Source organism: Vidua macroura, chromosome 4, assembly GCF_024509145.1.
Source record: "Vidua macroura isolate BioBank_ID:100142 chromosome 4, ASM2450914v1, whole genome shotgun sequence".
NCBI classification, from domain to species: domain Eukaryota; kingdom Metazoa; phylum Chordata; class Aves; order Passeriformes; family Viduidae; genus Vidua; species Vidua macroura.
In genome coordinates, this window is record NC_071574.1 from 35,954,707 (window position 1) to 35,978,768 (window position 24,062).

Here is a 24,062-nt window from a genome sequence, read left to right on the forward strand (position 1 = left end):
AGAAAATCATACTGAAATTTCATCTAATGAAAAATAGAAACCTGAAAAAAAAGTGTTAATTTGATGCACTTTGTTCTGCAGGAATGGTCTTGCAGTAAAGGAAAAAACTCAAACATCTGACTCTACCACCAACTCCATGTTACACACCACTACAGCCAGGGAGGGCAAATGCTATACAATTTTTAGGATGCTCAGTGCTCCAAACACTTGAAGGTGACATCTTAGAGTCTTATTTTATGAAGAGTGCTTACATCAGGGACAAATCAACTTACCATAGAATTAGCATTTTTGGTGTAAGAGCAGCAGATGCATGTAGCATTCCAATTTAGAGCTAATTAATTTGTTAGCCAAATCTTTCTCAATGGTCACTTCTTTGGTTGACTACATATTGACACTAGCAAGCCTCAGATTGCTACTCTTCCTTAAACATTACAGCACCCATTTTAAAGAGCACTTCAAGGATGCTGGAGGAAACTGTTGTTGTTCAGTCCACATGTTAAACTGAAACTTGTACAATATACTAATTAATAGATATAGGTTCCATCACCTTTTATTGGGTGGAAGAATTAGGTAATGTTACGTTTCATGTGACTGTCCTTCTAGCTGGTGTGGTATCAGCCTGTCTTCTTTGGTGATAACTGAAAACTGATAGTCCAGTCTCTAGCATTATCACTGCCATTAGGTAATGTTATGTAAATACACACTCTTAGAAAGGAAAGCTGCAAGCAGCTGTACTTCAAGTGTGGTTCAAGTCTTGGTTTTATCCTCCTGTGAGTTAGTTTGTATTCATTACTAAATGTGGTGGGCAAAACTTCAACTAAAAGAATGGAAATGTCAGATTATATTTTTTAGTCAATTGTAGGACGTTTCATTTTGGATCCTTTTAAAAGGATGGGTGTGGCAGAAGGATTGTCAGCCCTTTGCAGATTGTTTATGCTCCTACAGCCTGGATTTTGTGTTCTGTGTAATATATCTGCAGGCACACTGTTGTTTATACCTAATCCCCTTTTTAAATTTCACTTGACTTGACTTTCAGAGACTTATTGATACCATTTTGCCAGATTAAAATACTCAAAGCCTAACACCTTCATTCCACGCTGTCCTTGTCAGGAGCAGGACAGACTCTCCCTCAGACGCCTCTCTACTGCACTCTAGTGTATTGTCCGGAGATTTCCCCCATCCTATGCGAACACACGGTACTTCCAAAATTCTCATGACTTTTGGATGTCTAAAGTTGTTTTTTCCCCTCTTGCTTTTCGATACAAAATAATAAACATTAAAGCAAAATGTAATATTCTGTGGGTTGCTTCCTCTGTTGAGATTTGCCATCTATTAATTTTAGTGACCTTATGTTAACAAGTGGAACTTCAAACTGCCTGCTTTCAGTTGTGTGCTGATGCTTTCAGGGATCTAGTGAAGCTTTTCAGAATGAATCACCTGGAAGAAGATTTCAATATTTCCCTGCTTAACTTTGAGTTAACGTTGCCTGTACTTAGGTGCTTAAAAGGATCTGACCTTTGGGTAGCTTATCTTTGCATTTCTCTGACTAGGGAATGGTGCCAATGGTGCTAGATATGCTTTATGGTGACATTGAGCTGGGATAGCCAGAACTTTTGCATGAGAATCCATATTACACAAGGCGTCCAAAATCTAAAGAAAAGTAATCTCTTCTGATGGAGATAGTTTTTTGTGTGCCCACAGTCTGTGTCAATCACTCAGGCTCCTATGTATGTAATAAAATTCTGTCTACAATACAAATAGCTGTTAAAAAAGTAAACTAAATCCTAATTAAACCTGTCTTTTTCTCTAGTGAACACTTCAGAATATACACTTCTGTGTTCTAACTAATTTTTTTTTTCAGGTAGCAAAAGGTGGGATTGCAAAAGGAAAAAAACTGAAATTCTCATCAGAAAAAGTCCTTAAGCTTTGTTTCTGATAAGCAATTTGAACAGAAGCAAGTAACTTTTATTTCTTAGAAATATTTCAATCTTATGTACAATTTTAAAATGTATATCTAAAGGAAAAGTCTTACTCTCCTTTTAAAAAGCAGTGCAGCATTAACTATGAGCTGCTACCAGGAATTTGCTATAGAGAAGCAAGTTCTTGAACCTCTGACTTCATGATATGAGTTTAATATGGATGTGGACTATTTATCTTATTTATTGGGTGGCATCTGGTTTTGTTTTTTTTCTCTCTTTTCAGATTTGATGGGCATGGAAAGGAAGCCAGAAAAGTTTCTTGGTTTTGAATGCATATTTACAGGGAAGGTCTTCAATATTTTAGTACAGAGATAATATAATGCTGGCAAAATTGAGACTGTGCAGTTTGAGGTGCTTTACATAAATCATATCATGAGCTCTAAGTAGTTCAAAGTCTTTATAGTCTTGTTCAGTACTTCAGTTGTACAAGTCACTACTCTCATATTTTTATTCAATGTTGCATTTTGAAATGAATGCATTTTAATATCAATTATTTTAGATATGTACTAGCAATTTTAATAGAAACATTGTTCATGCTTGTGTGTATTGACCTGCTTGCCCTTTATATTAGAATATTACTTCATGTCCCCAGTAAGTTGTATTTGGAGCAACATTCACTTGACTCTCCTTGTCATTCAGCAGCTTGCTACTCTTCCAAAGAGAAGTAAAATAAGAGGGCATACAAAGTGGTTGTCTGTGAACCATCTAGAACCAGCCAGGCTCATCCCTTCCTCCCCAGACTAAAAGGGTGAATGCAGTTCAGCACGCTACATGCTTGACAGATTTAGAAATGCCCAGCTTTCCTTCCAAAGACACTTCTGTTGAAAGGCACTTACTGTGTGAGTTCTCCTAGAGACAACTGCCCTTGGAACAGAAGAGCTTCTGATGGAACCACAGTGGCACGGACAGACTTTACTTGGTTTATGTGCTTTTTGGCTATTTTCAAAGTGAAAAAAAACTGGCTATAGAAAATGGAGCACTATTACCTAACAACTTTAATTTCTTTGTAAGGCTAGAGCATAGCAATATTTTTCTGCCTTCACCAAGTCAAGGGCCTCAGTGTTTGTAATTGTGTAAATATATAAGCAAGTAAGTGTAAATTTATTCCAATTCCCCACATGCATGGATCACTGCAACAAGTAGTGAGAAATCAACATTAATGATACCTATATTCAGTATAGTAAGGGAGAAAGAGAAGGAAAAGGAATTAGAAGTTTTGCATTAGTTCACTACACACATAAAATTAAATGTTTTTCATTTTAAATGAGAATTTGGTATTTTCAATGGTATCCAGAGGGTAGCCTATGAATATACAGAAGAGATGATCTATCTGTGTCCTGAGAGCTCTGACTGGTATGTGGCAATTGGATGTTACTTCTGGCACTGTGTGGGCTTGATCATCTGATGAGTCCCTGGCACAGCAATCTGTGTAGCAAAGATCTGTGAAGACATCAAGGACTTGGCAGCATTGTCTGTATCTTAACAATACAACAAGCCTCGATTTGCCAACAGGTATTGCTGCATGAGTTCATTCACTGAAGGCAGAAACAAAAGCCAGTTTTTCACTGAGAGGGGAAGGAGAACAGTCTTGCCAGCTGCATTACTCATTAGTCCTTTCAGCCTAGCTTAACCCTTTTGTGCACAGTGAAGCTGTGAGAGAGCAACAACAGCATTCGTGAGTGTTCGAATGCTTTGTGGATGGTTTCTGCATTTGTTCATCAGCTGCTATAGAGCAGCTGGCCATGCTGCAAGAGGGAAACTCAAGGAATGTGTTTCCAGAACTGCTTGGGCAGTTTGCCCTCCAGTTTGTGAAGCTATTGTTGAAGGTATGCAAGGATCACAGATACTGCACTGAAGAGCAGCAGGATATCTGCTGATTAAGAAATTTGTGATAGTGTATTGCATGGACTATCCATTTTTCACCATAAATCCTATTTGCCCTGCAATTAGCTCAGAACTTGCATAGCAGAATGATGGGAAATGTGACCAGGTTCTACCAGGCAAGTCTCTTTGCTTTTATTTCTGGATACTGGTTACTGGTGCTCATCATACTGAGGGACTACAGAAAAACCTTAATTTTAAAATCTCATTAACAATGGCAAAAAAAATCTTGAGTACAGCTTTGGCTACTACTGGCTAGAAACACTATCAAACCCAGGTGTCAGCATTTATGTATGAAAAATCCTCTTCTTCGATGTTTAGGCAATGCATTAGAAGGGAAACAGCATCATGTGTTCAGTATGATTTTTCTGGAGGGTTTTAATTTTATTTTTCAATTTACCTATGAGTTCATTTCCTGACTCATTTTCCTCTGAATTTAAGAATAGAAATATGTGGTTTACCTCAAGTTACTTTTGAAGAATTACTGCTGCATGGTTAATCCATCTGAATAGCATTTTTAAGATTTTTTCAAATCATGAAAGGGGATTTGTACCAGAAGTAGGTGAAGCAAGCGGCCTGGTAAAACTCAGCCTTCACTCCACAGCTATCCAAACAGCCAAAGCAAGCTTGAATCTATATAAAAAGTATTGATTGATGTTCCAGTGAGGTCTGTTCCAGGCGATGCATGAACTGGGACCCCCTTAAGATCCCGTCAAACAGTCTCTGCTAGGTGATCTATTGGGAAGTTTTCCCCCCACCCAAACCTAATCCTTCGTGTTTGTGCCAAAATATCTTTTCTGGAAATCATCCTTTGAGACATTACAGTTTGTTTAAAAAAATTATGCATCAACTCCAAAGTGAATATGCAAAGAATGAGATTTTATTTTTAAAACTTTTATGAATAAGATATACTTTTGGCATGTTATTTAAATTTACTTTTAATTTCATTTTCTGTTGATATTAATGCTTCCTTTATGCCAAATGTTAAGTCCTAAGTTATTTCTAGTCCTTATGCTCTATATCCAAATGCAATTTCTAGTTTTTTGTTTCTTTGATATAGAAAATATTCTAATCTTAAAGGGAAATATAACTTCTTAATATAATATGTCTCAAAATATAATGTCACAAAAGCGTGAGAAGGAAAAATTGTGGCTACCTTTGTAAATTGCTTTTAAAAGACCAGTAGTGATAGTTCTTTTTCTACTTAAGTAGAAATGAATACAGCTCTTACCATAGCAGTTGGGTATGGATTTTTGGCTTACTTAGATTCTTCTCTTGTCTAACAAAAGGCATTTGTACAAACAATTTATGTTTTCTGTTAAAAGTAATCCCAAGAATCATTGGGTTTTTGAAATCTAAGACTTGGTATTCTGGCTATAAGAACTCCACAAGTATTGATTAAATTTAACATCAGAATCCAATAAAGGGTTTTTTTTTCCTTCAATTTATCTACTTTCTTGATGGCAATTTATAAATGCTGGCTAACCATCAAATCCGTTAAATGCTTCTACTGCTTAGTAAACACATCTTGGGAAAATGCAGCATTTTTCATGTGGCTTAAGCTAATCACTGTGTTTCTTTACAAGGTGGTTGTTCTTCCTATTTAAAAGCTTTTTGGTTGCTGGTTGTCAACATGCTGTTTGCTGATAATAGAATGATTTATTCTTTTATGGTGAGAGGGGCAGGATGGTTATAATTTTGCATGGGTTTGTGGTAAATAATGCAACTTATTTTTTAATAGGTGTTATGTGACTTTCAGGGGATGGCAGATGCATTGCTGTCAGTAAAAGCCTTGATCACAGTTCAAGAACAGAACCCTTAGGATGCAAGAAAAAATAGGGGGATTCCTTTCTTGCTTCAGCTACACTTTATTTAATTCTATTTTTTAGAAAATGCTTGTTGTTTCAATGTTAAATATATTTTTATTTAAATTGAAATGCAGCAGTTGCTGGATTGTTTCATTTACTGTTTCTTTCACTAATCAATACTGTAGAAATGTATTCTTTGAAGGACCAACTAGAATGGGATAAAATGATGCCTATACTTTTGAAAATAATTGTGATTTTGAAAATAAACCAGCAAACAAAAATCCCACCAGAATATGAGATATGTGGTGGGTGGAAGGGTTTGTTCCTCACAAACCTCTTGCTGTATTGCTACATTTAATTATTTAACTCCTGACAGTTACTAGATCATAAGCTAATAATTTTGGCATTGCTCATATTAAAAACAAACAAACAAAAAACACATTAAATAAGCCCAGAAACTATGCTAAGAACTAATAGTTCTCCTTCACAGACTGTGTTCTTCAACGATTCTTACAATTGCAAATGAACAAGGGGGAAATAGTATATTGTAGAGGATTTAGTGAAAATTTTGTTAATTTAATGAAAACTACTTTCCCTTAGTTTAAACTCAAAGAATTTTTTATGAGTTTCTTCTTATTTTGACTCCTCGTTTCTTAGCTAAAATGGATTTGGTGATCAGTTGGCAGCAGCATTATCTACTGACATCAGTTTCCATAGAGAAGGATGTAGTGGTAGTGTTGGAAGCCTTAGTTTAAGAACTGATAGCAGTTGCTCAGCTTCCACAGAACACAAGAGTTGCATTGATGTTTCTTGGAGTCTGGTCAGTTGTCCCAACCATTTGCCTTGTCAGCCTGGAAAGAAAGACTGTGAAATGCCTGTGGTTCCAGTTTCTTTAGTAATGTGATCATGGATTTTCTACACTCTGTTCAAGCAATATCTTTTTCTGTCATTCTTAATAGATTTTCATTAGTAAATAGTAGCAGGTAATGGCAGAAAACAAAATGAAAGGGGGGGGAAAGGAATGGAATAGGGGCAGAACTAGGGAGCATTAACACTGAAAATTATTTTGTAAGATTAGAAACAATTTTTAGGTGTAGCTCCTTATTTTTTACAACCAAAGCTGATGCCTTTTTCTACTTCTATGCTGGATTTATAATTTCTTATGAAAGGAGTAATGTAATTTTCTTTAACATCTTTTGAAGTATTCACTTATTTGTGAGAATCTTCAATTCTAGCTGAGAATATGTGCCCTATCCAGAAAGATATAGTTTTTTTATTTTCTGGTAGAATATAATGGAGAATCATTACCAGTTTCCAGACTCTAGGTTTGTATTTTCTCTCAACACGAGAATAAAGGTGAACTAAAACTGCAGATAAATAGAAGCATCAGAGAAGGCATAAGATTTTCACATTAGCTAGCAATTAGAAGAATAATTCCTATAAGCAATAATCTCAAGCAGAATATCTGATTTCTGTTAATCATATGGACAGTAAATGAATTAAACAAGTAGATGAGTTGAGTTTTGGAAATGTTTGGTTCCCTCATCTCCACCTTACCATTATCCTAGTCCATGCATCCTTTTAAAGTGCTTTTATTTAATCACTAAGCAATTAAAATGGAATCTCTTTCGGGGCTAATTATTATATACTTATCCTGGGATAACAATGAATTCCATAAACAAGGAAAAAGAAGTAGATGGTTCTGGGAACAAATACTTCAGCCATTTGACTTGTTTGGGCTTGGGATACCTGCATATATCCCCCTTAAATGTAAATGAATTTCCATTGAAATCAGATATAGCTTCTGATTTGGAGAGTATTCATTAATGGTTAATAAAACAGCTCATGGGCATTTTGATCTTTGGGGAATTCCTGTTGTCATTTAAATGGCAGATTCCTACATTCTTCTCTTGCTCTAAAATATCAGTCATGCTACTTGACAGACATTCAGGTCTAAGTACAGATGAGGATGATTTTATTTGTGTAATTGTAGCAAACATGTGCTTCTCTCAGTTTATGTTATGATGCAACTATAGAGCATTTGGAAAACCAGGCTTGTGTGATCATATACTGTTAGTATGATATAGTTATGAAGTTGGAGAGCATTTTGCTTATAGATACCATTTGTTTTAATAGTTACTGACTTTGAAAATCTTGTGATTTCTTTAAAATTCCCATTTAGGTGTGGTGTTAATTCTGGCCTTGGATTGTGTGGAAGAAATCTCATTAACTAACTTGTTCTGAGATGCCTGAATACATGCCTTTTTATGCATACCTTATACAGCTGCTTCTAATACCTTGTTCTTCTCCATCTCTACGGCTTATAAGCAAATGAACAATGTTTATAAATAGAAACGCTGGACAACCAAAGACAGAATTATGTATATTCTTTTGTCTTTAAAATAAGAAAATATTCATACAAAGCAAACATTATGAAAAATTTGTTTTCCTCTGATTCAAATCATATTATCTGTGAAAGTTTATTGCACAGATAATGTGAAATAATAAAATAAAATATTTATTTTGAAAAAAAAATAGGGAAGGAGGGAAGTTAGTTTTTCATTTCAGGTAATATAACTTAAAATATACCTCTGAGGCAAAAAAATATTTTAAAAATGATTGTGATAAGTCTAACTTTTAAAAAAGCCTAAATGCTCTTTAGGCCTTTTTAGTGTTGGAGAAGGAAATTTCAACATTAAATAATTCCAGAACATGCAAATACTTCACACATTATCTTTACAGAGAAAAAGTTCCTCCATAAACCTATGCCACAAAACCACTTTTCACATTTTAAAAGATCACAAGTCTTTAGGAGGAGTGAAGAGAGCAAAGGAGATGATGAAAAAACAGGCTTTGGGTCAGTAGCCACAGAAACCATGAAAAGGATGTATGGATAGAAAAAGTAAAACCTTTAAATGTTTTATAATCAAAGATAAATTCAGCCTGAGTCATCATTTAAACAATTTAGGTATGTAGATACCGAAAGGAAAATGTTTGAGTTAGGAAAATACAGGCTGTCTGACCTCAATCTTCCATCTTTTTGCATTTTTCACCACTCTTGTCTCTTTTATTAGATTATAGCCCTTCTCTTGCAAGTGCTCCCTACATCCAAGCAGTGTGTAATCTTTACTGCCGAATGCCAAATTTGCATAGGCTATAATGGAAACGCATTTATTTGTGTGTACAAAATACATGACACTGAAGTTGTTAAATTGCCCTGTTTACCAGAATATGTGTCTAGTAAGTGCTCAAAATAAGAGAGTAAAATATGTTCTTTCCTCTAGATACATGGCTACTATTTTATTGTACTCTTATTCTTGGGAGACAAAAAAACTAAAATAAGATGGCTTCTTGATGCAAATAGTCCAGGAGGGTCTGCCATAACCTTTCTGAATGGGCCTTCCCATACAATAATATGAGAAAATCTTGATGGTACTGCCAGCATTCAGTTCATACTTTTCTTAGATCATGGTGATCACACTTAAAGACTTTCTAAAATTTGTTCTTTTTTGCTAATTATAATTTAGATGCATTTATTTACTGCTTCAAAAATATTACAACCATTTAGTCTGAGCACCAATCAATCTGTGATGGCTATATACTACCAGTCAAAGCATTTCTAACACAAAGTGTCTCATTTCTGCATGTAACAAGAATGACATTTCAATCAAAGAATTTTTAATGTATATATTTTCGTTTCCCTTCCTTCTTTAACTAGAAATGAGAACAGTTGGAAAACAAGCTGAATTCTGATAGATCTTCATCAGAATTTGAATCTTGCAACTAAATTGTTTGTAGGCAGAAAATAAGACCTTGCTTGGAGCAGATCAGCTGCAAATTAGAAATATACCGTTATTGTAAGTTTACTAAATGTTTCAGGGTTGCCTTATATTTAAGTTAAATAACAACAATATTAGTGTTTTAATAGTTTATGCAAATAGACCCCCAAAAAAATTCATTCTAGTTCACTAATTACCCAATAACAAATAAATCCAGGGTTTGGGGCTTTTTTATGTTTCATGTATTTTTTTTATGGTTTTTATGTTTCACCTATGTAGACATTGGAGAATAACAATAATGTAGTATCTATGCTAGTAATGATTTTTTGGCTAAATGAACATTGTGGAATATCAGCTACTGAAATACTCAACCTTAATTTATCCTATGATATTGGAATTTTAAGTTGTCTGGATTCAAATTCTCCAGAAAACAGCTTTGAGTCTGGTTATGGCAACAGACAGATGAAAAGAAGGTGACAGCTCCCTAATGTTTTTTGGTTTTTGTTTTTTGTTTTTTGTTTTGTTTTGTTTTTTTTTTTTGTCTTTATGTTGTGTAATTTTGCTGAATTCATATTCTTTCAGCCTGTGCTTTTCCATAATAGCAAAACAAATTCAAATGTCTGGACTAAAACTAGGTTTTGGACTAACCTCTCTTGTGTGGAGACTGTATTGCATAGCTAATTAAACGTGGGCTTATTGTTGTCCACTTGAAGAGTGTTTTTCAAGTTAGAACTGTAATTAGTCAGTTCAGCAAATTTAATGCAGCTGATGTTCAAGATAGGATGAGGTGTAGACTAAAAGCCCTCAGGTAGTCTTATCTGTTCTTGATCTTTCCTTACGTGTGAAATTTGTTAGGTTAAATTTTGGCTGGCAAACTTCAAGACAACAAAGGAAGCCAATCTTTGTAATGCTACCAAGTACCCACAGGAAAGTACACCACACAGTAGGACTGAACTTCCTGATACAGAACTTGGATTTACTGTAACTTTTATGGCCTTCTAATATATTGAAATTCAGTCTCTAGGGAATATGCAGGAAGGCAAACTTAAATCATCATAACTTCCTTACATTCCAGATGGTTTCTATAGGCTTCTGAGATTTACCTTCAACGTAGAGTGTATTTGTAGTTTTAAAATTTATCAGAAAAAGTTTTCCACTAGTAGCTTTGGAAAAGAACTGTCATTTCTTTAATATAATGGGAATAAAGGAAAATGTATTATATATGTTCTATAAAACTAAGCTCCTATCCAAAGCTTCATTATTTTTACTAAAGGATAAAACAGGGGTGGGTCCACAAGTACTGACCCTAAATATGGAAGTCACTGTGTCTGAGCTACACTGCCTCCCATATTGAGGAACAAAGTCTTGTGTAAACAGGTGGCTGGTTTATGCTGTCATTGTTGAAATCAGCACACTAGACCCTATTTTCTAATTAGTTTCTGCCTTCTTTACTACTGTTATTTCTGTTGTGAAAATTAGTATTTCAAAACCATTCATCACTGAAGTTTACCAATTCTGCTTTTCTTAAATACCTAGCTCCACATCAAACACCTCAGAATCATGGGCCAAACTAATCTGCATCATGAGATTAAATTAAACCCAATTTTGCTTTGACCTTTCTTTATATTGTAATGTTTAAATTAAAACTTAATTAAACACTTCACAGAGAGTATCACAATAAAAGTATGACTTGCATTGTGTTATCTTACTGTATTTTGAAGGGAGTTCCTTGAGACTGAAGTCCTACTAGACTGAGTAAAGATTCTTTAGAAATGTTAACTAATCATAGAGACTCTTCCTAAGTTTATAAAGAGTTTTAGAGGTCTTAAGTTGATTTGACAGAAAGCAAGTTAAATACAAGTACTAAAAATAATACTGGGGCTATCATGAGATGAGCTCAGTTGATCAGAGCACAGTGCTAATGATGCCGAGATTGTGGGTTCATTTCCTCCATGGGCCACTCACTTCAGAGTTGGACTTGATGATCCTTATAGGTCCCTTCCAACTTGGAAGGTTCTGTGATTAATGGATTATTATTTTTCTTTAAATTTGTTCCTCATTTGTTAATGACTGTTTTTAAGATTTTTGAAAGCCCACAATTATTGAAATCAGTATTCTAAAGGATTTTAATAGAATAAGAAAAGTCACAATAGTTACATTATAGCTTTCTGATTATTCAGGAAGGATTTTTTTTTAGGTGAAGTTTTCTTGTTTGTGTTGTTTTGTAGGTGTTAATTTTCTTTTTTACACAATACTCTTCTCTATATGGAATTTGTTTTAAATAACTGTAGAAAAACGGGGCAAATTTAAACTATATAAAGATTTTCATATCCCTATTTCTGCATTATATTGTAAACTTGCAACATTTGCTATTTTGAAAATCAACACTAACAGTATCTGAAAATACCTAGGGCTGGAATTTAGGATCTTCTGGACAGGCAAATGTGACACTGTTTTTTCTGCTGTGTAGTAAACTACATTAGTCGTTTCTGATTTTTCTCTCCAGTTTGCAAACAAATGCACACAGTGTGAAATGCATGCTGGCTGCAGGATCATCAACTAAATTTCTACTAAATCATGCACTTCGTGACATGTTCTTGTAAGTGTACAGCTCCCCAGTTACAATTTAAAAGCGCAATCATATGAACTGCAAGTTACAATGGAATTTTTTCTCTACCTACTCTTGAGATCAGAATCTTAGGCTAGCGACACTCTCAGTACATGCGATAAGAAAGAAGAGAATGAGGGGAGACGGATCACTACTTGACTTCCTTCATGTTATTTTTGGATATGACTAGCATTCCTCCCCTTACACACACCCTCTTTTCCCCCAGCCCCCATCTCTTACACGCGTTACAAGCTCATGCAAACACTCTCACGTACTCTGCAGCAGCAGCAAGAGCAACAGTTGGACTGGAGCCAGAGGACTTAAACTCTGCTTCCTCATTGCCAGCAGGCTTTGTTCTTTGGACTCAGTCAGAACTAGGGAGAACGTCTTCATTGCCGGTCGTGGTGGTTGGAATTTGGCAGCTCAGCTGTCTATTAAATTTTTCTGTGCTCCTCTGTGGACTAGAATGAATTTAGAGCAGCAAAGCTAAGAGCCGGGGCTAGTCAAGAAATCAAGGACCCAGAGACCATCAGCTCTCAGCCTCTTTGCGGGGGTGGGGTCCCTCCGTGCCACAACGGTAAGTGCCAGCATTAAATGTGTATAAAGGTGCAGGAAACTATAAGGGTGCTTTAACTTACTACAATAGGAGAGGGGGTGAAAGTACGAGTGAATCACAGTGTGTGCTATTATAGTGGTCTTGGAACAGTGCCTAGCAGTAAAATGTTCCTCATTTCTCCCTTTCCAAGAAGCTTTATAAGAATGTATCTATTTTAACAAAATTCATAAGTGTCTGTACAATTTTGGAAAGCTTTACAAAATGGCTTTATTACTAGGTTTTCTGCAAACCTGTTTTGTTTTGAACCATGTGTAGTACTAAAGAGTAACTTTAACTGGCAGAGTAACTCATTTGTTTTAAGTGCAAGAGCTGAACCTGGGAAGTAAAGGTGTTCCATCACAGAGGATATGAGTAGAACTAAAGTTCAGGAGGATGGGGAGGGTAAAGAGATGATATGCATCCCAGGACTAGTTTATAGGCACCGAAAATAAGTTTGTTTTAAATGACTGGCATTCATTCAGAGCACATCCCCTCCCCCTTCCTTTCCCCGCTATTAGGAGAAAGTGAATCTCTTTTTAAAAACAAAAAGCTTTGAGTCTACTGTTCTAGGGAATCAAGTGAGAGCTAATGTACAGTATAAAAAGAGTATAGGCTTGAATAAGTGACTCCGAGAGAGGACAGGAGTCCTGCAAAAGAGACTGCTTTCTTCCCATATGCAAAATGATTTAGCTGTTCTTGCTTTTTCAAAGTGTTAAGACTGCTGCTTTATAAGTTTTCTAGCAAAATGGTTTGCTTTGTTACAAAGACTTTTTTTTTATCTCTCAGTATTGTCTTCAGGAAAAGTTTTATAATGGTCAGAACAGAGGCAGGTTAATCCAAATGCATTGCTTTCAGAAATGCCATCTAGCTGTCAAAGGAAGTTCACTGCAGGGACCCATTTGTTTTAAAAGTACTGATAAGCCCTGCTATCAGCATGCTATTATGTCTTGCTGTGTGGGTTATCTTAATAAAGTGATAAATAAGAAACCCTTGAAATCCAGAAAGTCAACTGTATAATAAATTTGACAAAGGGGGAAAGACCAGGTGACTGACTTTGCTTTTATGTACTTTTAAAACAAAAACTCTAAAGAAACCTTACTAGGACAATAGATCTTAAAAGGGGGAAAAAATTCCTTTCCCTTGCCTTAACTCTGGCTCCATCAATTACTTCAAGTACTTATTCAAATGTCTTTTGTTGACAAAGTGAGAGTTCCCTTCCCTCTACCCAGTTATTAACTGCTGGTGATCAAGTATTTGTGAAGGTGAATCTAGTCACATGAAAAATATGCTGAATGAGCAAATATGTGATTGTGCGAAGTACAGCAGTCACAGTCAATTAACTGTTTGTTTGAGGTCTGTGTGTTTGTTTTTTCTAATTTAGAAACTCAAAACCAAAGCTTTGTCATTCTGACTTTCACCCTTCATTTGGGAGAATACTCAGTTAAGTGTGGTAATTGTTAAAAATTATCTGCTAAATTATGTTTCTATGTATTGACTGTGAAACAGTTCTCAGCAGCACAATGTACAATTAGTTAGGATATTGGGGATGTTTAGTACACTTTGCTTGCCAGGTACTAAGGCATTTCTTTCTATAGTAGTTACTAGCTCTATTTATGGCAAGTTATTCACTGAATGGGAATCACACACTAAAACTAGCAAAGATTGTTCTTCAGAGCTAAAAATGGAATGTTGTTTTTCTCAGGTGGACCCCCCTCTGCCAATGGCACCATGTCAGGTTGCCTCAGCAGCAGCTGCTTTCAGTTTCACAATTTACATGGGTGCTATAATGACATTTTTTCTCATTGATGTGGTGGAAAAATCTGACATCTTTATGCTGTTTTTCCTGCTTTGATATGTTAAAGCATATTTTCTATTGACTGTGAGATTTGGCAATGAGTGTTGAGTTCAGAGATGGGCCTGTACTAAAATCCCTGGATTCCTACATCCATGAAGTATAAGAAGGTTAATAACTGGATCCAAATGTCTTGGCTCTGGTCTATTCCTGTTTTAAATGCACATCACTTTGGCCACATGTTTAAATTGTTTTTTGAGGTGATTAAGACTGAAAGAAATCTTTCAGGCTCCAGACACAGTTTTAAAGAGGAAATGGCATTTAAGAATCTTACAGTTATTTAAGCAAAGCTTGCTCATTTGCTGTTTAAATGTGACTTTTAGGAGCCCCCAAGGACCTACATTCCCTTTCCTCTGTTATAACTTTAGATGTAAGTAATATTTTGGAACTCTTTCTGAGATGTGCTGAGGAAGCTAAGATGGTTTTGTGCCTGTCCTTTCTATTTGCTTAAGGAGATTGGTGAAGAAGGCTAGCAGCAAACATTCAGATAATGCAGATACCTCAAAACAGTTTTGGATCCTAAGTGATCTACCTATAAGCTTTTAAGAAAGTGCCATGTATGTATATACTAAACTGCAAAAAATTGTGGTGGCCTATATAGTAAGCAACACTGTAATGTCGTGTAGGAGGCTGCGCAAATTGTTGCTGAAATGGTGTATATTCTGCTTTTTTAATTGATCAGCTTCTTCTACTCTGGCTAGCTTAATGGATTTAGTGGGTCTCTGTGAATACAATTACATATGCATCTGCCAGCTGCTTGTGGTATCCCTGCCTCAGCAAGAAAAGCTGTTCTTTGGCTGTGTTGGCTCACTGTGCTTTGTGGCACACAACACTGATTTATTAGGCAGTAGATGCATTTTTTTCTTGAATGATTGAACTATGATGTCACTTTTTGTCTTGGCTTTAACCTTTTAGAATTTTTTTTTTTCTGCAGACTATTCTCTTAACACTAGAAAAGTGGGAAATATCTCAGTGTTCATTGCAGAGCAACTCTGTCTACCCCAGCACATTCCAGGGCCACCGAATCATTTGTGGTGAGAGTGATTCAGATCTGGTTAAGATGATTTAAAAGAGAGGTTATGGGCATACTGCAGTTGTGCATTTAAGAAAATACGGAGTTTTTACTGCCTGATTGAGACCACATGGCTCCATGGCTTAGACTTTTCTTTTAGCATGGAAACCATTGGCTGGATGTACTCAAACGATTTATTTTTTTTTAATTGCCTAGAGGCTGAGAGTTTGGGTCATAGCATTTAATGGTAAGGTCAGGGTTAAAACAAATAGTTTTTAGTGTTCCTTTGAATAAATGAAAAATAGCTTCTTTGGATATTTTGCATGGGATGAAAACACACTTCTCTTAAAAGAGAGAAAATTTATCTCAGAAATTCTTTTGGACACTACAGGCTAATTGGTGACCTGATTTGAGAGTGAGAAGGATAGAGATAAGGGAAGATCTCCCTGTCATAAATCACAGTAAATATGTTCCACTCCAAATACATTATGGAAAATACCAAAAGTGAAAAGGAAAGACCTTTTTTTGCTGTATACAATTTAATTGCTTACTCTCAGCATTTTGTGCTGCTCTTAAGAGGATTGAAAAGTTTATATAACTAAACTGTCTTTAATTTTTGTAACTATCTACCTACAGTATATCCCTATTATGAAGAATGAAATTGTAATAATCTATATTCTTTTTATGCATATTATTTATTCTGAAATTTTATTTATTCCCTCAGTGTTCTCACTTCTTTCTTTTGGATTATAGCATTTCTCCCATAAACTGATGCATACCTTTGATGTAAAACTTTCATCCAAATAAATTTCCCTCAAATGAGAGTATTAGATTATGAATGTTATTTTATATGGATACTTTTGAAATGAGGGAAAAAGTCCAAGGTGTTTCAAACACAGAATGCAAATCAAAAGTTACAGCATTGAAAAACGGTTTATTCTTGCATCTGGAAGATGAAGTAATGATGAAAGGCAATTCTTACACTAATTCACTGTAATTTATCTAGAAATAATACAGAAGTAGTATTCTACAACAGGAAACCGAATAAACAATAGTTACGAGATTTTTGCTATCTTTAAGGATTGGGATGATAAATTTAGCTAGGGGAAAATGGGAAAAAAGAAGAAAATATCAGTCATGTAGCTGTGTACATCCCTTTCAGCTAGTTCCGTGCTTAACATTACATCTCTCTCAAATTTACAGACCATGCATGAACTTTGTTCTTAACTTTAAAAAAGTCTAAAAACTAAAAAAATACCCCAACAAAACCCAAACATTAACCAGAGTTCATTAATCACTGTTAGTTAATTTCTGCCTCACATAAACTACAACGTAAATGTTTAAAAGTTATTTGCAGATTTTTTGTGACTTTGAAGTGCATAATGCAGGTGGGAAAGCTATTATTATTTCTGAGTAACTGCTATGAGAATTAATCAGAGGTCAAAATACATACTACAGTGCCTTGACATTCCTGCCTCTGGTATGTTAATGTGTTGTGTCAGTGTTCTGTTTTACTGAGTTAAGGCATATAAAATACATAGAATCAACTGGATTTGGTTTTATACTACACAATCCTAATTGTACTGCGGATAAAACAGTACAGTCTTTTTACAAATACACAAGAAAGCCTGGCCTTTAAGATGCCCAGTCTTAAAAGACATATCTTGTGCCTGAAGTCCTTGACAAATTCTGGAGTCCCTCAGTGCTATACACATCAAGTGAAGCAAAGGTGACAAGATTCTGCTGTGTTGTATAGGTGGTAATATTGGAATATTCCTGTGTCTTCACATATATACCAGAATATCCTGTTCTTTGAAGCATCTTTAGGCCAGCTTTTATAGGGTATGTACATATACAGTTATTCATCTGTTAATAGAGTGAAAGTTGTCATTCTTCTTAAACTGTGACTACTTACATTTTTTTTCTGATTGTAATGCTAGTGCAGTCTACATTGCACTGTGCAATGTAAACTGTGCAATATGTAAAATAAACACTCTCTCTTCAGACAGTTTCTCAAACAATGGAGTGAGGCATATTGGGGAAGGAAATAAGAATCAAGGAATTTCAGGATTTACAGGGGTCATAGCAAGCATATATAAACTTGAGTCATTGCAAAGAGGAGTAGACCGTAAAGCAGTCTTGAGTGTTGACCCTCAACCTGTTGGATTCCTAGGGAACTTTTGATTTTCCACTAAAACCTGGTCTTGGTATTGTTTCATATTTCAGATATTGGTTGTGAAAAACATGCATGGTATTCTTTGAGGCATGGCTGCCTAGGCCAGTGTATGTCAGTATGTAGGAAGAATCTTAAAAATTTGAAAATAATCTTGAAATTAATGTACATGCATGCTCTAGGGTTATACCATATTGACAGCTGTCAAACATGGATGTAAGCTTGCCTGATAAAGCTGAAAGTAAAGACTGAAGTGAGGGCTGGGCTGTGTCTTGCAGCTAGTGAGGTGTGTAAAGGCACTTCAACTGATACCTGAACAGACAGCATAAGTCAGTCATTATTATTTAGAGAAAGGTGATGGCTAGTCCTCAGACCAGGCTTAGGAAGTAAATATGATCCTCCCCTAAGGAAGATTGCTTGTGTGTTGTAAAATGCACAGTGCTGCAGCGGTTAACCCTAATGACAGGTATCTCGTTGTATAAACTGAGCAAATCAACAGAATGTAATTTCAGTAAAGGAGTGCTCTTGTGAAGGATGCTGAGGAAAAATTGGCATAAGTTTTGGGAGAGCTGAGGCTCCATGACAGGCAATTTTCCTTCCCCACCCGTTCTTTCCTATTATCTGCTGTTTCAACTAGAACTTTTTATACAGCACTCTAAATCTGTCCTGGGATACCACAGATGTTATCCCAGAGTCCAAAGTCTTGAATCTTGTTTTACTTCTTTTAATGGGTAACCTTTTGCTATGTCTATGATTATATTTGCCTCTGAGGTAGGACGTAAGAAAATAGCATGCTACAAAAAAGTACCGTTACTTTTAAATATGATGGCTATTTACGTAGAGATCAAGCCTTTTTCCACAAGCAACTGTGAAAATGATCTTTGATAATATTACATATGAATCAGAACAGGTATTATCAATATTGTTTTACTAGTTCGTTGGAAATTAATTCAGAAAGCTTTCAGTTTCCTACAGACCAGTAGGCATAGAGACTAACTTGTTAAAATGGTACTTTTTCTATCCATAAATACATGAAATAAGCAACAGTTGCAAATGTCTGTGAATATAGGGCATCCTAATCTTGAGTTCTTTGATGACAACAGTTTCCTTCATTGACATCCCAGCCTTCCAAGACCTGTTGCCAGTATTGAAAACCACAGTCAGAGCAGGACTGAGGTGCTTGTTCTCTACATCCTATGGCACTCTGCTGAGTGATGCCAATCTCTGCAGGCTGAGTAAATTCTCACTGAGTAAATTTGACTGCTGTCATATGTAATGCAAGGCACTAACAAAACTGCTGACAGCTTCCTTGCTTTGTTGTCAGTTACTAAGTTGCTGACCTGACCCAAATGAATCAAGTATTTTAGCTTCTGCTCAGCAAATTATACTGACTGTCTCTAGCTTACAAATAATCGAGCAGAAAAAGGGAGATGATAGTAAGAATAGTACCCATATAAAAATGGAATCCTTTTGTATTGGCTATATACGGTTTCATTTTGCATTTAATTTGATCTAGTTTAGCTAATGTTGCAAGTGCCAATTAGAAGTTTATCTATTAAGCTACTATCATGTAGATAACTGTCTTCTATAGGCATAATTTAGTTGTGCCTATAAAATGCACAGTGATGGCAGTGTATGTCACAGTTGATATAATAGCTTTCTAAACATCTTTCCAAACATCTAAATATCTAAAGATGTTTTCCAGTTTTCAAGGTAAACCAACAAGTTCCATGGTTACCACTTCCATGTGTTCCGTATGAACAAGACTATACATCCTGAATGGAGGTTTCCTTTTACTTATTGTTGATTTGCAAGTTATTAAGGTTTCGTAATTTAATATTGTTGGTTTGTTTTCTGTGGACTAGAGTGGTTGGTCTCAAGCAGTTTTCATCTTCTTCCCCCTTTTAAGTATAATGGTTTTGAGTAGAATTATTACTTCTTCATATTTTATACATATTACATAGTCATACATATTACTTCTTCATGATATGTCTGTTGTCAGCCTTGAGTTGGCACTGATTAACTCGCCACAATCATATTAAATACAATCTACCTTATGTGTAGAATTCAAATTGCATAAATGCAATTTCATCCTTATAACTTCACATCTTTTTTCTTACTTCTAACTCTTTACAGTCCTTCCCTCAAAGTTCAGAATGGTGTTTCACTGGAAGATTATGCCTGGCAATTCTGTAATAGGTGCTCTTCCCCATGAAGGCAAAATAATGACAGCGTGCTCTTTGAAAATCTGTTTCTGGCCAAAGGAGTATACACGATAGCTAAGAGTGGCATTTCAGTTATAGGCACTATGCATTCAATTTCAGCTAGACAGGGAATCATGTTAATCCTACAAGACTCGACAGTTCTTTGTGTCTGAAAAATGTTCAGCATTTCACACAGGATTATTAAATGCTTTTTTTTTTTAACCTGCTCTAACCATCTTCACTGCCTTTTAATTTTTTTATTTTCCTTCCTTCCATGATTTTCTTAATTTCCTATCAAATATCAGAAGTAGTAACTCATTTAAGCATAGGTCAACATAAACCAAGTGATGGTATCTTCAGTCTAAGTGAACAAAGTTACAGCTATTTACTGTGCTTAGGTGCATGACTGCCTTCAGATGTCATGGAAAGTAGTCACATAATATCCTTCTGCAACAGGTAAGCAGACCACTAAGAATGAAATTCCAGTATTTCATTGGCATGCAGGGCTGTACAATAACTTACATCCATCTCTTCATGCCAATCTGCTAGCTTCCAAAAAGATTGAATAATTTTATGGCTAGCAGTACGTCTGGTAATGCAAGGTCAGAATCTGCTCTTATTTTAGAGACATGGTCAGCACATAGAAGGTGGCCTTCGAGTTAAGACAGTGGAAATTGAGTTCTAAGATGGCTTTCACCTTTCTTGGGAGACAATGGACAAAGTGTTTAACCTCAGTTTCTCAATAGTAAAACATACCTAATTATCTCATGTCCAGTTACTGTTTCAGTGCTTACAGATCTATTCATTGAGCTTTTCTTTAGAGAAACATTTTTATTCAGCAGCTGCGACACAAGAACATTCATTGTGCAATAGATTCTGTCTAGACTGTTGTTAACAGGTAGTCCAATGCTTATATTCAATAAGATGTGCCATATGCTAGACACTGTGGAAAATTATGGTGAATGTTCGTACTGAAAATAGACATAAGGGTATACCCAACCTAACAGAGAAATGGTGGAATAAAATGAGGAAGGCCTAGGCTGCTCTAGTGGGCTCTTTCAGCATGCTCTGAAGCTGAGAAAAATCTGAATGGAAACAGGCATGTTATCTCTAATACCATATGTGTGTTTTCTCTGAAGCACTAAACTTTAACTCTGTTCTCATATACTTTATGCACTACTTCTGTACTCTCAGTACAGGGCTGGATGCATTTGAGGACAATTTTTAATATATTTGGAATATCTTTCTGTAACTTTGTTTAAACAAATATTTGAGGATGCTTCATGGGACATAAACCAGGCAAAATTTCCTGAATTAACTTTCAAGTCCATTTTGGAGAGAAGATTTGTGTCTGTGTATTTCCATGCAGAGCAAAATCCTTTAGCTACAGGGTGAAAAATACAGAGCAGCATCTCTACTTTGGAAATCTAACATTCTGATTTTTGGGAGAAGAGATTATAATCTTTGCATTAAACAAAGCAGCAGATCAATCAATTTTTTTGCTGGCACAGCTACAGACACAAGCAGAAGGGGTCTGCTTGACTTACTTACAAATGAATTAGTGGAACAACCTGAAATGCAGATAATGTCTACCACACTTTGACTTCAGGGTAAGATGTTCCAGGCCCCTGAAGGAAGTTGTACAAAACCAGTCAATTTAATTACCTGTCAGAATGAAAGAAATTATTGCTCAGTGTCTGGCTTTTCATGCCCTAAAACTATAGGAGTTCCTGTGTAGTAGCTAGTTGAATGCAAAAAGTGTATGTTTCAGGTGCTGGGGTTTTTCCTCTGTTTGGTGCTGAATTCTTCTGTGTAACATGTTTCATAGTTTTGTGACAATCCTCTGAAAGTATAAAACTCTCAAAGGGTGTTAAATTAATGGCTTTACCTGGTAATCATTTAAACCTGAATTACATTAAAAAATTAACAAAAGCATCTACAGTAATATTAAGCACAGAACTGCAGAGCCAGCTATTATCAAACTTTTTATGACTGTACTTGCTCATTCATCACATTTATAAACTGTTCTGTCTTTGTGCTCTGACACATGGAAACAGCTTCCAGGTTTTTTGGCATTGGAGACAAGCTATTGCAGTGGAGATAAAAATGTAGAAGATATTTCAGAAGAAAAAAAACTTGCTGTGAAATATGAAACCTAAAAATACAAAATGAGAAAGTTACATGTTAAGTTACATGAGAATGTTAAGGTTATAAATTAATATAAGTTGATCTTTTACTCCACTTAATTCTTTCTGTCATTTCCTGCTCATATCACCTACCGACTTCAGTGTAAAGACTTCTGAAATACAGGTAAACGTATCACAAAACTAGTATGGGAGCATTTTTCTTCTGTATCTTTCTGTATCTGCTCATTTGCTTTTTTGTTTTTACTGAGCCATAATAGAGTATTGCATTTGTAGATAAGTCAGAAGACCAAAGAATTTTCCTTTTCAATGCATTTTAATTAATTTTGGAAATTGTAGACCAGATTGTAACTCTTTAGAATCTGCAGGTCTTAATTTGTGATTTTTTTTTTCTGAAACCAATAAAACCCAGAGAGATTACAGATACATTTACAACTATATTTATGAAACAAACAGCCACTTTCCAAAAGTAAATGGTATCTTTTGGGATTAAAAACAAGTGGAAATTTGCAGCTATTCAATTATTTTGCCATATCTTGCATTTAATAATATTGAAAAAAATATACTGTACTGTAGATTATGGAGATATATATATAATAAAACTGTTGAGTTGTTGCAAATTGGAGGTATTTTCAATGCAATATTTTTTTCTGCGTGATATTTGCAGGTTTTATACTTAAATGTTGGGGTCTTATAGCTGAGGAGAACAGATTCCAGTGAAGGGAAGAGAATTTAGCCACCTGAAGTTGAAAGTATTTTGTTGTGACACAATATTGGCTTTGTTCTGAAGGAAATTTATTTCCGTTTCAACATGTAATGGGAGCTTGAAAAAAATTAAATATTGTCAAGCGCAGCCATCCAAGTTGTTGAGTGATGACGTTCATTACTGAAATACAGAATTGTAATTGGAGCGAAGCAAAGAGTTCTTTTGACTCTTCAGTTGTGCCAGAAAGTGCATATTCTGAATTTTCAGGAGAATAGCAGTTTTCTCTTCGGTTACTCTGATTTATCCTTCTTCAGTGTAGCTAGCCTGGAAGACAGCAGAGTTATTGCTTAGGCACTCACAAAGAGGCTCTAGCTAGTTGGCCCAAACTGCACTGGATCTCAAAACCCCTTTTTACATTTATCCCAAATGTATGGCTAAGTTGGAAGTGGTGGTATTATGCATACATGTGGCAGGAACTCAGGTTTAGTCAAATAGATTACATAAAATACTCTTCTATAAACATTTAGATGTCAGGTACAAAATAGTGCTCCAGAAAATGCAGTGAGAATAAGTTGTCCAAGAAGAGATGATGTATGGAAACTGATACATTAAATATTGTAAATAACTTGTAATGCTATAAGTTTTCTGAATATTCTGAAGAAAACTGATGTAAAGAGCCTGCAGTTATCTAATGAGTCCAACAGCCCTTAAAAATGTCTTACAGATAGAAGTGTTGAAAGCTTCATATCTTACATTGAACATAATTTATTCCTGGATTTTTAATTCATGCTTTTTTCACATGTATGAACATGGTCACGTAGCTTTTAAATTTATACATATATTCAAATTCACTAGTTATAGAAGTTGCTAGATGAAATGAATTATTTTTGAATACATAGCTTACGTGTCACAAATAATCAACATACCTGTTGTAGGAAAGCTGGTTTGTAGTTCATAAGACATAAGCAGTCTTTGAATTGAACAGAATTTTCACTCTTTCTTGACCTGATGATTGCAAAAATATAGAAGAAAGTGAATTATCTATCTACATCTATTTGTCACTTAAATTGCAGCTTCTTCTGAAAGTGACACTTTTATAGCACAGGCTTGTGGCCAGAGGGAAAAGAAATTTCTGTGAAAGGTTTCTGAAAATGTGAAATCTGCAGGTTACACCTACACCTGAACAATGCTTTTGTCTTCAGAAAACATATAGTTAAGATTAAGAATAATAAGTACTTTGTGTTTTGTTAATGGAGAAAGATATGGAAAAAAAGATAAATCTTTTGTGGCAAAGGGTAAACATAGATCAAAATAGGATGTG

General features: G+C 35.4%; 1 protein-coding gene across 4 annotated transcripts in view; it reads left to right on the top strand.

The window, feature by feature from the left end:
* The window catches only part of PALLD (palladin, cytoskeletal associated protein), a 190,734-nt gene that overhangs the window by 32,910 nt on the left and 133,762 nt on the right, over positions 1-24,062 (top strand). The window contains exon 1 of one of the 4 annotated variants that reach the window (XM_053974902.1): positions 12,563-12,632. The exons of the other annotated variants lie outside the window; for them this stretch is intronic. The gene's annotated coding sequence lies outside the window, so the exon portion shown is untranslated. Of the gene's footprint in view, positions 1-12,562; positions 12,633-24,062 lie in introns of those variants that run through there. 4 annotated transcript variants of the gene reach the window in all.